Source organism: Eschrichtius robustus, chromosome 9, assembly GCF_028021215.1.
Source record: "Eschrichtius robustus isolate mEscRob2 chromosome 9, mEscRob2.pri, whole genome shotgun sequence".
Classification (NCBI taxonomy): Eukaryota; Metazoa; Chordata; class Mammalia; order Artiodactyla; family Eschrichtiidae; genus Eschrichtius; species Eschrichtius robustus.
In genome coordinates, this window is record NC_090832.1 from 4,745,368 (window position 1) to 4,762,256 (window position 16,889).

Genomic DNA, 16,889 nt, shown 5'->3' on the forward strand with positions numbered 1-16,889 from the left:
TTGAAAGAATGGCAAAGAATTTATGGAGAGATGGCATCAAGGTTGTATCTTGAAAGATATTTAGGGTTTAGAAATTTGGCAAACAACATGAAGCAGACAATCCACGTTAATGAAATAATATGAGGAATGACACGACAAGCAAAAACTCTGGGTGCATTTTGTGCCAGCACTTGGGTTTGACTGTAATCTAAGTGCAGAAAAAGAGAGTTTGCTGACCTCTGAAACAGAGGATAAGCCACATTGGGCAGGGGTCTTGCTGACAATCTGTGCAGGTGGACCACACAGTATGTCATAGGGAGCCACTGACAGTTGTTGAGCTGCTCCTGGAGGCTATGACTGCAGTTGTGCTTTGAGAACTGCAGTCTACAAAGTGTGCAGGAGAGGCTGGGGTCGAGACAGAGAGGAAACAGAATTACAAACAGGGGCAATTAGTCTATAAACGGAGGTATGCCAGTTAGCTATGGCCACAATAATGCTGCATAACAAACAACCCCAAAATTAACAGCAGCAATAAGCCCTTATTTAAGTCACAATATGCAGGTTGGCTGGGCATCAACTGATGTGGGCTTCCATATGGCTTCCATACCTCTCCTAGGACCAGTGGGCTAACCCATGCCTTCTTCTTCTGGCAGGGACAGAAACACACTGATAGACACAAAAGAGCAAACAAGCACAACTGTGTAAGCGCATTCTGAGCTCTGTGGAGTCAGATCTGTCAATATCCCACTGGCTAAATAAGTCACCTGGTCAAGCCCAGCGTGAAGAGAGCAGGGATGTCTTCCTCTCTCATGGAAATAAGCAAGAGTGAGTGAACAACCTGTGCGATAATCTAATCCACCATAAGGGCATCGGGCCAAGAAGGTGACACTGGAAACGGTAAAGAGGAAACAGATGTGAGAAGTCTGACAGAGCTAAAACCCAAAAAAGTCAACCATCATGTCACATAAAGGGTAGGATTAAATGACAGAGTAAAAAGACATGAGCTTCAGGTTTCAAACCTGGGAAGTTATAATTATTAGGAGGCCATTAGCATAAGTATTGAGAAGAAAGAAAATTTGGGGAGGAACATAATGAGTTTCATTTTAGATGTATGGAATGTAAAGTGTCAGGAGAATACAGTATAGATGTCCAGCTGTTTCTATAGAGCTGGGACACACATAAAAGTCATGTCAAGAGAGAGCTGTGTGTCATCTGCATAGAGGTTGGACTCAAGGAGTGAATAAGATTTTAAAGATAGAGATATCGTTCTTAGAAAAAGAGAGGAGGGGCCCAAAGGCAAGGCCTCTGAGGGCTGTGCCCGCCACTCACTCAGACTCCACACAGCAGGCTGTCTCTGACGGTTCCTTCTCCCCATTGCCCACATGCAGTCACTTTCAAAGCTCTAAACACTCTTTTGCTGGAATGTCCATCAAAGTTTTTCTTAAATTTTTACTTCCACTGTCACCTTAGGGTTTGATATGATAGTAATAGATCTCCTACCTCGTAAGAAGCTTAAAATATAGACTTGGAGTTTAAATAGTTTAAAGTAGAAAGAGCAAAGCTAGAGAGAGTTGTCTCTATAGAGTTGGGAGAGTCAAAATTCCAGGAATTGGTTGAGATCACGAAGAGAATAAATAACGGAGTGAGGAAACAAGAAACTCAGGGGAAAGAGGCCCTAAGATTGGAGGTGCACAGAGGAAGAAGAACCAGTAAAGGAGCATGGGATACAGCTAGAGAAGATGGGGAGGTGGGACTGTATGAGGTGAAGACCTTAAGGGTCCAGAGAAATCTAAGAATGAAGTGGTTGCTCACATCAAATGCGATAGAGGAATAGAAGATTGTGAGGTCTGGAGAAATGACATGATATGGCAAATATATGCTGAGGGTCTGAGAGAGACTCAGGAAAATGAAGATGAAAGCCAGATGCCCAGGAGGTAAGGTACAAATGGGAGTAGAGGGGTATGAACCATGTTCCTAAGTTTGATCACAAGGCAAGAAGAGACCCAGAGGGACCCAGAGGAAAGAATGGCAGGAAGCGGTAAGCTGGGGAAGCTTCCTGATTTTTGAGCAATCAAAACAATTCCATTATTCTCCAACATAATCTTTGCCTTTGAAGAAGATTTAGTTCTTTAGTTGACTGCTGAAGTGTGGAGGTTGGAGAGAAGCATGTTAGTCCTTTTCTTGTGCCCCATTGCCCAGGCTACCACTCTTCACACATGCAATCCCACACTTTCACCAATTGACACGTCTCTAAATAAGGGTTGGAAATTTGGCTGGTTTTCCAAAGTAATCAAAAACCCCAATCAAAAATTAAATTTTATTTTCTATTTCCTTGGGGATGAAAATTCTTCGGATTCTATTATCTTGTGATAACTGTGGTACTTGTCCATATACTTTCAGGCACCAAGACCTAGCTAGCAACATCCTCACTGAATCTCAGAGCACTCTTTCTTCTGCCATACAATACGGGTACACAAATGAGGTGCTGGAGGTTGTTAGGGTGACTCAAGTTTATTGGTCTCCACTATGTTTGAGTTTTAGGGCAACTGGCCTATACTAATCAAGAACACAGGGGAGTTAAAGTGTTGGTATTAAATATACTATCAAATGCACCTGTTTAATAAGGCATGAAAGTTTCCTATAGAAGCTTTCAATTATTAACAGATACGTCTACCTAAGAAGCCAGACTGGGGGAAGAAAGCGTGTGTGTGTGTGTGTGTGTGTGTGTGTGTGTGTGTGTGTGTGTGTGTGGAAGGGACCTATAATTTTTTAAGTAGAGCACTTTCCTTATCTTCTCTGTAATAGAGGTGATAACCCCAGCTACCATTTTTGATCTTTTGCTATGAGGGCTCTTTACACAGATCATCTCACTCAAGTAGTTTAGCTTTCCGACAAACTATTAATATTTCTGAGTCCCCAGAGCAAAACGCCCCTCTTCTCTGGACACTGGTACATTTATATTGTCCCTCACCGTCCCTCCATGCCTTCCTTTTCAATATGTCTTTTCTAGAGTTGACTTAGAATGTGGTGTTTCCATTTTCACCACTCCCTGTGGTTATTTTTTGGTACAATCACAGTTTATCCAAAAGACTTAAAGTCAGAGAATATTGGAATCCCAAAGATCTTGGGAGACTTTTTTCTCCTCCTCTTGTTTTGTTGGTAAAGTTAACCATGGCTTTTAGAGGCTGAGCTGTGATGGTTACGGGCCAAGAGCTCCATTTTACTGGACCTAAGTCTAGTGCTGGACACAGGAGATGTTCATCTCTCCATAGCAATTCTAGTACCCACTTGACCAGCCTCTTGTCTACACCCCATCTGATTCTGAGTCAGGGGCTGGACTTCCCAAAGCTGATATCCCTCTGCGGCAGGCCTGAGTGCATAAACAAATCCAACACAAAAGTGGGCAGTCCTCAAGAATGAGCGATATAAACCTCACTTGCCTCCATACAGGATTAGCAATGATCTGCAAACCACGTCGCTGGCCTTGGTTTACCAGGGCTGTTGCTGGGTTTTGGGAACTCAAGTAGGCCAATCCAAAAGACTCAGTACGAAAGCGGCCTGAGACAGAGCACATTGTACAGCCCATAAACACAATTAACTCTGCTACTGCCAAAATTCCTACCACCTGATGAAAAATGAGAGCTTTCCCAGCTGGAATATAGGCAAAGCCACGGGCGATTACCTAGGGACCTATCACCATAATTCTTCTGGTCCAGTAGGATCTGCTAATTACATTTATTCAAAATATGAGCATTATTATCTTTTAATTTCAAAAGTTAAATGTGATTTGATTGGGACTTTAATATTTATGTTTTTTGGGTTTTTTTTTTTTAACTAAACATGCAACATATCAGTCAACATTAAGGCATCATTTTAGTTCAGTGATTGAGTGAAAGTTTCCATGCAAATAAATAACCAAGTATTTCCTAAATATGTATTTACATAATGAGCTATTTAAATGCAAGGGATTATAACATATGTAAACAATTGCAAATGGCATGTATGTGAAAATCCATAGCAAAAATGTCCACTGTCACTTGGAATATGTGATTCATAATTTAGCCAAATCATATTTCCAAGTTTTTATGTAAGAAAGAACCATATACTATACCATAAGCATAATACATTTTTCAAAGCAATTAGATCAGTGGAGTGAAGGAGTTAAAATGTAGCATGACAATGTTGAAAAGTTATTGTCAATTATAAACTTTATCCTGAATTATGTAGTGTATAACAACCAGAGGAATATATTTTACAGTCATCAAGATCAATTCTATTACGACAAAGCCCATAGCAAGTGATTTCAGACTTTTTTAGTGAGTTCTGACAAATCATACAATGCATAGATTTTGTACAGAAACATTCAAAATCATATTTTAATTCTCAATAGCTCTGAAGGGTTTTCTTAGCCAACCAATCAAAATATACCGTCTCAAAATATTTATTAAAATAAAGTTTGCAGAGCCAGCTCACCTGTGCAGCCTTAAATGAATTAGCTCATCTTTCTTCTATATATTCCAACATTTTTTTCCACCCTTCTTTTTTTCTTTTTTTTTTTTTTTTCCTAGATGTGAAAAAGGGAGAAGGATAAAGAGGTAAAGAGAGTGAGAGTGAATGCTTTCTGGTTTTGATAAGCAGTAAAGGACTGAGGTAGAGAGGGCCAGGTGAGGAGCTTAGTAGCTTTTGGCAGTAGGATGACCAAGTCTATATTTCACATCTGCTGCAAACTAATCACTGTCCTAGGAAAACCACTGGTCAGACACAAACAGCTAAAACCAGTTAAGCTCAGAGCTAATGGGTCACACTAACTGTCATTGATGGCAAGGATGTGGAAAATGCTTGGGCAGAGAAAAATATCTGTTATCTGCTGGTCGACTACTTCCCTTCACCTTTTCCTCATCCCAGATGGCCTGAAATAACCAAACTACCGAACAGACGTGGGATGATGGTTTCTTCCATCTCAGCTGATGGAAACCATATACTACATTTCAAAGGCCAAACGCAAATTAAAATTAGAGCTGACCTGGAATTTTTTCATTACTTCCCAATGCTTACTTTATTCGAGACTCCAGATATTTTGAAAACTAATTTCCATAAAGAACTTCAGAGCCCTGGTAGTTACTTCAAATGAATAGAAGAGAGCAGGACATCGTCCATTATGTAGTCCTGAGCATTTCACAGGGTGCCGAGGCCACATTAGGGAAGGTGATACCTTCCTTTGTAGGGGAAGGGTGAGCCCAGAAAAGCAGCTCCATTAGACAAGGACCAAGGACCTGGTTGATCGGGATTTTAGGATGTTTTACACCTTAAAAATAGCAGAACTATGAAATTCCAATAGTTGTAAACCAGAAACATGCACACACACATACACATATATATGTGTGTACATATATTATATATGTACATATGCATACTATATCTATTATATATTTTATATACATTGTGTATATATATTGTATATTATACATATATAATAAGTACATATTCCATTATATATTATATATAATATGTATGTATTCCTATATATATAAATATAAGTATGAGGGGTCCATTTGCTATTCACAGTTCTCAACTCTAAGATGAACATTCTGAGACTATGAAATTCCCTCCTACGGTGTAAATTGAAGAGTGTCTTTTCCATAGTTACCTGAAGAGGAGATAATATAGCTAATAGGGTCCACTCTCTTGTAATGGATTTAGCACCTCAATCACTTAATTGACTGACTGAAATGGATGAGAACAGACCTTTTCATGGACATACCCAATGCTTTTTGTTCTGTAAGTTAAAATAACAATGGCCTATCATTTTCCCTATTAAGTTTTTAAGTAAAATTCAAATTAGCAATCAAAGACAAAATACAAAAGTAGCACCCAAAAGGCTTCAAAAACAGTTTGAGAGATTGTTAAGGAAAAAATTATGAAAACAAACAAAAAAAGTGACCGCAAACTCCACTTCTTCCTGCAAGTCACGATATTTTCACAGCAAGCTCTTTTTATAGGAAGCTACAAGCTTTCAACAGGCTCATTTTCACCAGTCTGTGTCCAAGTAAGTCATCTGTCACATCTGAGTGCATATATTTTGCTCTGGACCCATAAACCCCAGAGAAGGTTCATGTTCTTTTTTCATTGAAATTCTTCCCCCACGGATACATTTTTTTCTTTTTTTGCAAATTAATTTCATACTGCCAGTGGTGTTGGCAATAATATATTAAAAGTTAAATTTATGTCAACATCCCCAGATCAACTATCAGATGTTGCTATTAACATTGACATCAAAATCATTAAGAAATTTCCATCATGTAAATTAATTATCAGAATTGTATTGTCATGAATACATAATGATATTATTCATGCAAATAATTAAAAATATGCTTCCTGAAAACAAATTATAATAATGGAATAAAATGTCATTATTGTGGCTTCTTGACAACCCATTAGGCTTGGTTTTAGGCACTCAAGTCTTGGAGATTATCATAAAGAAGGGGAACAAAATGAAAGCATGTTATTAATGTTACTGATGCCAAAATGGAGACTGAGAACAGTACAGCAATGGGCAGGATCGTGGTGATAATCAGGCAACACATTTATGGCACCTCTTTACTGCACAATTATCTACTCTACAATTACTGTTAAAAAGAAGATAGCTTATTTTATTGTTGCCAATTTCACGTCTCAAAGGACCTCTCACATAAAAAGGTTGTGGTTATTAAAACACTGATGTTATTCTAGAACACAGCAGAGAAAAAAATAATTCACCTGTGTTCTCACAGGTTACATCTTGCCACCCCACAAAAATGTAATTACTACCCATCAGAGAGCACAGAGAGAGTTTGGTTATGGAATTCGCAGATGTCTGCAAACTTTCCCAGTAAGAGAAAGACGAGGCAATGATGGGAATTAAGTTCCTCTGAGGGGAGAATATGGCTGACCCCGTTGAATTAACATGGCTAACAACGTAGACAGCAGAGCACTTAGTTCAGGGGTGGTCCCCATTAACGATTAGTATTTATAACAGTGATAACATTGGCTAGGAGGCTAAGTGAGCAGTAGAAATGAAACCATCACCAAATAGATCCTATTTGCACCTCACCGCCAAATTCTCTAAAGAATCTTTTGTCTACAGAAGAATTAGAATCTCACCCAAATCCCTTACAATTTGGGGCTCTAATTCAGGGGGGAAAAGCAAAAATTAACAAGCATGAGTTGCCATTAAACCAAACAAAAAATGGAAGATATAACCATTGAAAAGACATAGGGATACTGTTATCAGCAGAATAAGTTGCAATGGTGGATGGAAAAAAGCAAAATTGTATCAGTTCAACAGAAAGTTGCTTTGCTAGAAAACAGAAAGCAAATGCTTGATGGGGTTTGCTTAATGAGGCATCAAAACTTCCATCGCTGCTTGGAAGCCCAGGTCCTTCTGTTGCTAATCCAAAAACACATCAAACCTATATCCTTAACTTGATGCTATATTAATAAGGCCCTGTCTTGGGGCATCTCAATGATAGTATGTCGTGTGTTGTAAGTAGAGTGTTTTTGCAAAGCCATGGCTTGTACATAGTTCACATGAAGTACTACGATTTTAAAACAGCATGTTTTACAAAACAAAACCAAAAATAATTTAAATACCTTTCATACACTCTCTTTCAGAAGGACCATCTATAAACCCACAACTGGGATTTTCTATGTCCATCAAACACAAATCTACCAAAGACTCCAAATTTGTCCAGGAAGGGAAGATATAGGCCATGGCCATCTGGAATGAAGAGGGAACTGTTTGCACGTTCTCAATATTCCTGGAATCAGGAATATTTTAATTTCCCAAATGCTTAATAAAGATCTATAAGCTGAATCTTGTTCAGAACTGGAAAGCCTAGATTTACACCACAGAAATTCACGAGTCATAAGAGTAAAACTCTGGAACCTTGGGAAAAACTGGAGTGTTACTTATGGTAGCACACTCGAATTCAGAAACAAGGATGTCTTCCTCCTAGGAGTTACCTCTAACCAAAATTATTATGCATGGTATCTTCTGTGAAAAAAAAATTATTCCCTATAAAATATAAGGTCTTCCCCTACTCCTTACAACACTAATTGCCCTCTGGATTTTAAGAAAACCAGTTTTAAGATCATCTAGAAATCAAAAAACGGAAAAGAAAAAAGGTACACGTTTGTCTTTCTTCTTAGTGGGTGTTATTTCTAGTTTTCACAAGAAGAAAAAATGACGTTATTATTGTTAGTATGTAGCAAGAAGAATAAATAACCCTAAGCCCCCATAAAAGTCACCAGCCTTGATCACGTTCCAGCTTTGGGGGCCCTCCTGGTAGAGGAAGAGGAATTTTACTCTTTCTGCTTCCGGTATTTTCCGTAGTCTATCTGCAGAGCTACGGTGACAAAATCTGTGACGACCAGGATCAATGAATAGATCTGTGTCATGATCACCTCCTAAAGAGGTGGAGAATGGGAAGTCGTGCTACATGCTGGATAGAAGGACGAGAACGAGGGTGAGAACCGCACGAGAGAGAATGGACAAAGTGACCAAGACCAACAGGGACACAGCAGAACCATCAAGGTTTAAGTCAAACATCAGGAGCCCAGCAAGAGCAAATCCATGGATGGGGCCCCTTTCTCCTAGTGCAAAAGGTGGAGAGAATGAGACTCTGCTGCTCTAAGCCTACAGGCCAGAAAGTGCACTTGAGTAGAAGCACACCCGGTGCCCCAGGGCCTGGGACAAGTGGAAATATGCTGGGGAGCAGACCACCATTCACAAGGGGCACTGGCCAGGCCTATGCCGTGGGGTTAGGGCCATGAATGGGGATGGAGAAACCCTGGGCAGTCAGAGGATTCAGGGAGGAGGGTGTGGGCAGCATTTGACCATCATGGATGTAGAAAAACACTGCAGACTAGAGGAGGGTCTTGAGTGTCTAAAGCATCCGCAGGCAGGCATAAGGCCAAGTCCACCCACCGTAAAATGTGCTGGGAAGCAGAGAGGCGGGGAGAGCCGCTGGCCTGCCCTCCTCTAATTAGTCGGGGCAAAGGAGCATCAAAGCCCACAGTCAGCAGCTTGCCTTTGCCCGCGCTGCGAATGGAGCCAGAGCAGGAGCGCAAGCTGATAGGTTTGGATTTATGTGACAAAACTACGCAGGCCAGTTAATTAAGCCTTGGCCATTTGCCTGCAAGCGGGGTGGTGTCAATCTACAAACAGCGGTTTTTGCTAATTGGCGTGCTGACCCAGAGCGACGTGCCCCCAGAGTGGGGTGCCCCAGGAAGGGCAGAGTGTGCCCTTACCCCAAGCAGCCAGCTCTTCTCCTTCCTATAAACATGTAACTCCTTTTCAAAATACCAGAAGAAATATTTACTGTTGTCCCTGATTGAATGCCCTTGGAGAGAGTCTTCTTTCAAATAAACAAAAACTTGATCTCATTCACTCCCAGCTTCTCTCTTTCCTCCAAGGATACATTTAGCGCTCAGTGTGGGGAACCTGGATTGAACAAATGCATATACTTCCTTAATGTCACCAAATCCCTTGGATTAAAAATACTGTTTTTGGAAACTACAAATATAATAACAATCACCCATATTCCCATCAATCGAATTAATAAATATAGCATAGTCTTATATACTTTTCGACTTTTTCTTCTATATGTGTGCTTTAAAAAATAAATGAGTAGTAGAGTCACATGACCTCCCCTTGAAAATGAAGACAATATTCCAGGTGAAGGTAAATCCCTTTGTCTCTGCCCTGGTCCCACTCCTTTCCCTATTTCCAGAGGAAGGCACTGTATGCCTTAACAACAGGTCTTCCCCAATTATCTGTAAGCCCTTGAATTTAAGCAAATGCAAACCCAGATTTGGTCATACTACAGCCAAACTGCCTCAAACTTCTCACCTTGCCCCTCTCTGCCTCAACTTTTTATTTCCTCCTAAAATCATTATCCTCACTTGTCTTACTGACCATAGAAGTTCCTTTTGTTCTTCCTACACGACAGCACAACTGTTGCAATGCCCCAGTTACAATGATGAGTATCGTTTCTCTTCATCATCCTTGCCTTAGTCAAACAGTCTTTCAAGGCTTCCCTCCCCTTGGCATGAACGTCCATCTTCCCACAAAAAACACTCACCAAAATGTTTTCTATGAAAAAAAATGCCCATGTCCTTTATTACCCCTGTGATGGCATGAGAGACGTTTAGTAGGAATATCACACTGCAAAGACCAAGGCACAATTGCTGGGTGCAGGAAAGGAATCACATAGGTAATGGCATCTTGAAATTGACATGACATGAATTCATGCCATTGTTCATTAAATATGTATAGATTCTTTTAACGTCTTTATTGGAGTATAATTGCTTTACAATGGTGTGTTAGTTTCTGCTTTATAACAAAGTGAATCAGTTATACATATACATATGTTCCCATATCTCTTCCCTCTTGCGTCTCCCTCCCTCCCACCCTCCCTATCCCACCCCTCTAGGTGGTCACGGAATATTACTCAGCCATAAAAAGAAATGAAATTGAGTTATTTGTAGTGAGGTGGGTGGACCTACAGTCTGTCATACAGAGTGAAGTAAGTCAGAAAGAGAAAAACAGATACCGTATGCTAACACATATATATGGAATCTAAGAAAAAAAAAAAAAAGGTCATGAAGAACCTAGGGACAATACGGGAATAAAGACACAGACCTACTAGAGAATGGACTTGAGGATATGGGGAGGGGGAAGGGTAAGCTGTATAGATTTTTGAGGTCACAAAAAGCAGACACTCACCTCTGAGGTATGATAGTCAAGACATCGGCACCACTGAAAATATTTCTTCAGCTGCCCTGGAATTAAGGCTGTGGCCAGCTTGAATTTTTCACCATCAGTCACTCAAAGACATTTCTTAATGTGAAAAAAATGTACATATGTTATCTAAGAGGACAGCAGTTAGATTAGTAAGATAGCACAGAGTGTGACTCTGAGATAGTAGACAGAAAAACTAGATATGTTGAGATGAGAAGAAGAAAGGCAGGTTACTTGGAGCCAGTGGCTTGGGAAGGAGGCCAATTCTCAGGCACCAGAGCAAGGATGGAGGTGAGCAGGCAGCTGGGGGCCGCCGGGGCTGCACGGGGGTGGGTGAGCCGCGCTGCAAAGGCTCTTGAATTAAAGACTGAGGCTCCTGCCCCCTTGACCCAGGGGAAAGGTGGAGTATAGCAGAAGGAAGACAAGTATGCAGCAAGCCACCTGGGTGGCTTTTTCCAAATAAGTCATCCCCATGGCTTCTCCATGGGGCTAGCGGTAAGTGCTCACGTCTGTCTAACTTGCCTTGAGAGTGGAGCTACTGATGTAAATAAACCACCAGGCTTCTTTTCTCCTTTTGACAGCAAGCTTTTGCCATCAGAGGCTGCAACTTTGGTCTCTGTCAAGGACCTTCTGGTGGCAAGTGAAGAGAAAACACTTCAGGACAGTTTAAGATATAAGAGGAATTGATTAGAGATGATACAGACTATTCCTCAGGACCTAAAGCCAGGCATGCTTCACTCATGCATACGTACTGTATGTTAGGGTGAATGATAGAAAGTTGCCAAGCGTCAGTCACGTCTCACCTTTAAACATGGTAATTTCATAAGGTACAATATGTATAAGTTTTCTGCTCTTCCTGCCCTCCCCTTCCACCTTCCCCCACCTCAACCCAAGCCTCTCTTGAGGATTATAATATCCCCTTTGAAGAGCAAACATCCAACATTGCTAGTCACCACATCTGAATTCCAAATACTTGGGTGAGATCATCTTCCGGGCACAGTCTCAATCCTGTAGTCAGGGGCTGAGATTAGAGACCACAAACATGGTTGTCAACTGCTACTTTTTTAGTAAGATGTATGTATGTGTGTGCACATATGTGTATACATGTGCATGGGTGTGTGGAGGGGAGGAAGGAGCCACCAGAGTCAGTGCTCCAAGAAAGAGTGATGGTGGATTGGAACACCACACAGGGGTAAATTTTAGAGCACTTAGTACTAACACCCAGTGCACTTAGTATCAAACACCCAGACCCTGAAAGGAAGCTAATAAAAATTAACTCAATGATGAAGATGGTGTTTCAGTTCAGTTACTACACCACTGACCCACTGGATGGCTACAAGCAACCTTCTGTTGGGCCATTATCACCCAAACACCACCCAAGAAGCTCCATGCTTACAGGACAAAGTCCAGATTCCTGAGCCTGCTGGGTGAGGCCCCACTTGGCCTGACGCCACTCCCACCCCTAGCCCATCTCCCATCACCCCCAAATTAACACTCATCTGTTTGCCCGTCTGGCCTCTTTTTCCTCGGTCACAGCTCCTGATTCTCAGGGCCACTGACTCCATTTACCCAGGAAATGCCTTCTTCCTCTTCTTCCTCTTCACCAGCTCTGCAAATTCGACTTCTTCAAAATGCCTTTCAATCCCACTCTCCTCCATGAAGCCACTTCTCACCCATAGAGTAGTGACAACAATGCCTAGTTCATAAAGGTGATGTGGGCAGACATCAAGGTAACATACACAAAGTACAGTATCTGGCAGTGATAACTGCTGTTGGTATTATTCTCTACTATCAATATTATCTAATAATAGTGTTAATATTTTTCTCTCATTATTTCCTTTCCCACACACTTCTCCATTTTCTAGCATCTTAAAGCTCTCCCTGGCTTTGATTCCACTGTATACTCCCTGGCATTGCCATCCAGCTGTTTTATACCTTCTCAGAAGTCTGTGTTCTCCTGAAGAACAGACCCCTGCATTGTGCTTCTCAATTCCTAACACTGGGCGAGTTAGAGCAGGTGCTTGATGGATACCTATTAAATTGCTTGGAGAATGAGTGCAAAAAAAAAAAAAAAAAAAAAAGGGAGTGAAAAAATACATAATTTTAGAATACCAGATTCTGCACATTTTACATGAAGAAAACACTAAAGGGTAAATAAGACAAATTCCTAATGGTAACAGGAAATTTCACGTAAGTAGCAGCAGAAGCAGAGAATGTTGTAATTTATTTTCACGTAGCATCTTTTATTCAAAGCATTACCAGACATTTGCTGAAAAGAGTTAGGTGTACCAAGGGCAGATGACTCAATGAAATACTTTAGACACATTTTATAATGGGGGTGAGACTCTCCTGCGACAACTTTTGAGACCCAGCAAACAATCAGTAGGCAAGAAACCAGCAGTGTGGGAAATTCAAAGTATAAAACAAGCCTCAGCGTTTAACCAGACAACATGATCAGTGCAAGGCTGAGGGGAGCTTATTGTAACTCAACGTCTAGGTGACTTGAAGTGATGAAAAGCTGAGATTCCAGGAAGCAGCCTCAGTCTATCAGGGTTACTACCACGGATGAATGCCTTCTTTCTGGGGCACCAGGAAATTAGAGTTGATTTAAGTTTCAGGGATAATGTTCTGTAAGGACTCCAAGAGGCAAATTCTTTCTGGATAAATCCCCACACAGGCAACATCTACACATGTCACTAACAAAAGACGCATTTAGTGAATTCATCTGGGAAAATATTAACGCTTGAAATATTTGTATTAGTATTGTAAAAGACTGAACTACTTATTCAGTTCTGAATTCCCTATTCTTGACTGCAAGAAAGTAGTAACAAGAGATTCATTTTCTAACCACCAGTGGCCCCTCATCTTTCTGGAAATATTAATCAACTAAACTATAAGCAAGGAGAAGAAGGAAGAGAAACAAGAAACTTTCCTTAATATTTGCATTCAGCAGAGTGAGATTTATGCATGAGATGCAAATTGCTATGCGGTATTTACACATCTAAGGAAAAACAAATCTTGAATGTAAATGTTTAGAGGGCATATCATTTTTAAATATGAAAGTGGTAAAAAATTATTAGAGTGTTTGGAACTCCTACTCTGTTAAAGAGACATTATGAGTTTTTAAAAGCACTTTTGTCAGAATTACAGAAACTATACCAACAAGGCATCTGAAAAAATAGAAAGCACAAAATATCTGGCTGTTTGTACTTCTGCAAATCCTTTAGAATAATTAGTTGCATTTTCAAGTGATTTCAGGACTAGTCCTCTCTCTATAAACATTCTGCTATTGATTAAATATCAAACACGTAACATTCACCCACTTATTTTCAAGCCCTTATTCTTTGTTAGAATTCAAATAAATAGGGCGCTGTCTTACCTAGCTATTTTGGTCTGATCTCTTTCATAGACAATTTAAAAAAAAAAAAAAAGAGGAAAAACAAGTGGAGGAAATGGAGATCCACTGACCCTAATTCTCTGGGTCACCAGTAGTTTATTTGGGAAATTATGCCAAATACCAAACTATGTGCTATGCAGGGCAGGGTTTACCTACAGACAACAGGATTTTCGTTTATGCTTAGCACTTATGATGCTAGGTCTCTGTTCTAAGTGTTTTACATATAACTTTATTTAATTCTCACCACAGTCATATCAGATACTATTACAGTAGACCCCTCCACCTTATCCACAGGGATAGTTACTTTCCCAGATCCCCAGGGGATGCCTGAAACCTTGGCTAGTGCCGAACCCTATATATACTACGTTTTTCCCATGCATACATACATACGTACATCTGTATGATAGAGATTAATTTATAAATTAGGCACAGTAGGAGACTATCTGAATTGCCAGCATTACTACCCTTCACTTTGGGGCCATTATTAAGTAAAATACAGGTGACTTGAACCCAAGAACTGCAATGCCGAGACACTTGATCTGATAACACGGGCAGCCACTAAGTGACTCAGGGGCCGGACACACTGAACAAAGGAATGATTCCTGTCCTGGTCAGGACAGAGCTGGACAGTGTGAGGTTTCATCAGGTAGCTCAGAACGGTTCGAAATTTAAAACTTATGACTGCAGGTAACTGAAACCTTGAATAAGGGCAACGACTGTATTATGGTTGTCATACAGATGAGGAAACTGAGGCTCTGGAAGTTAATAAGATTTCCAAGATGGCACAGCCTTGTCAGCATGCAACCAGGCTCTGATATGAGCAATACACCACGATGAAGAGCAACGCCAACAGTTGAGATTGAAGGGGAACGGCACCCAGGAGAGAAAGATGCACCCCTGCTTTCACACAGGTTGGTCGTTAAGCCCAAAGGCCAGACGCGGTGCTGAGCGCTTTGTATATTACTCTCTCATGTAATCTTCCTAACAGCCAAGTTAGGAAATGGGGATCCCGGCCTGTTCAAGGTCACAGTTAGGAGTTGGTGGATTCAAACCCAAGTCCTCTGACTCCAGGCCCACATCTTTAACCAGAATGCCTTCCCGAATTATTTTCTTTCAGATTAAAACAAAGTGTCCCAACTTATTGATGAGAGACTACTTAGCAAGAGATAGAATAATCCACGTCTGCATAAAGCACTGCCTAGTGTGAAAAGAGGCTGTCTCACTCACATTAATAGCCCTCCTTTTCAAAGACATACTTTTTGTTACTCCTTTGAAGCAGATTTATTGAGGTATAATTTATAAACAATAAACTGTGCATGTTTCAAGTTTCTGTTTGGTAAGCTTGGGCTTGTGTATATCCCGATGAAATCATCCCTGCAGTCAAGGGGATGAACTCGCCCAGCCCCGGGGCAGGCTTGGTGAGCTTGTGACCTGCAAGCTTGGTCTAGTGTTCTGCTGCGGAGTCTTGAACTTATAATGATGTTTGAACAAGAGACGCCACTTTCTCCTTTTTCTTTACAAATTACGTGGCCAGTCCTGCCATTACCTCAAAAGTTGTCTCATGACCTTTTATGATTGTGGTAAAACATTACATAACATAAAATTTACCATTTTAACCATTTTTAAGTGTGCAGTTCAGCGCCATTCACATAGTTGTGCAATCATCCCCACCATCCATCCACAGAACGTTTTCATCTTCCCAAACTGAAACTCTGTCCCTGTTAAACAATTAACTCCCATGCCCCCTCTAGCCCCTGGCATCTACTCTTCCACTTTCTCTATGAATTTGACTCTAGTACCTCCTAAAAGTGGAATCACAGTACTTGTCCTTTTGTGACTGGCTTATCACACTTAGGATAATGACCTCAAGGTTTATCCATGGTGTAGCAGGTGTCAGAATTTCCTTCCTTTTTAAGGCTGAACCGTATTCCATTGTAAGGATAGACCACACTTTGCTCCTCATTCCTCAGTGGATGTCTTGTGACCTTTTGTACCCTCTTCTTCTTGCCCCTTTTTTTCTCCAGGACACTGATCTGTTTTCTGTCCCAACAGATTAGTTTGTATTTTCTAGAATTTTGTATGTAATTGGAATCATGCTTTTTTGGTTGACTTCCTTTGCACAGCATAATTATTTTGAGATTCATCCATGTTATAGCATGTATTAATAGTTCATTCCTTCCTATTGCTGAGTCGTATGCCATTGTACAGATGTACCACAATTTGGTTTCTGGTTTTCTACTATTACAAATAAATCTGCTATGAACATTTGTGTACAAGTCTTTGTACGGATATAAGTTTTTCTTTCTTTTTGACAAATACCCAGGAGTGAAATGTCTGGATCACATGGTAAAGGCATGTTTAACTTTTTAAGAAACTGCCAAATTTTTCCAAAGTAGCTACAGCATTTTGCATTCCTACCAGCTGGCTGGAGCCATCCCGTTCCTCTACATCCTGAACACTTGATAATGTCATCTTTTTAATTTTAGCCATTTTCACAAATGTGCAGCGGAATCTCATTGCAGTGTTAATTGGTTTTTCCCTAACTAATGATGTTGAACATCTTTTCACGTGCCTATTGGCCACCTCTAAGCTTTCTTTAATGAAGTATCTACTCAAATCTCTTGCCCATTTTTAAATTAGGTTCTTTGTTTTCTTTTTATTGAATTTTGAGAGTTCTTAATATGTACTAGGTATAAATCTTTTATCAGATATAAGCCTTGCAAATAATTTCCC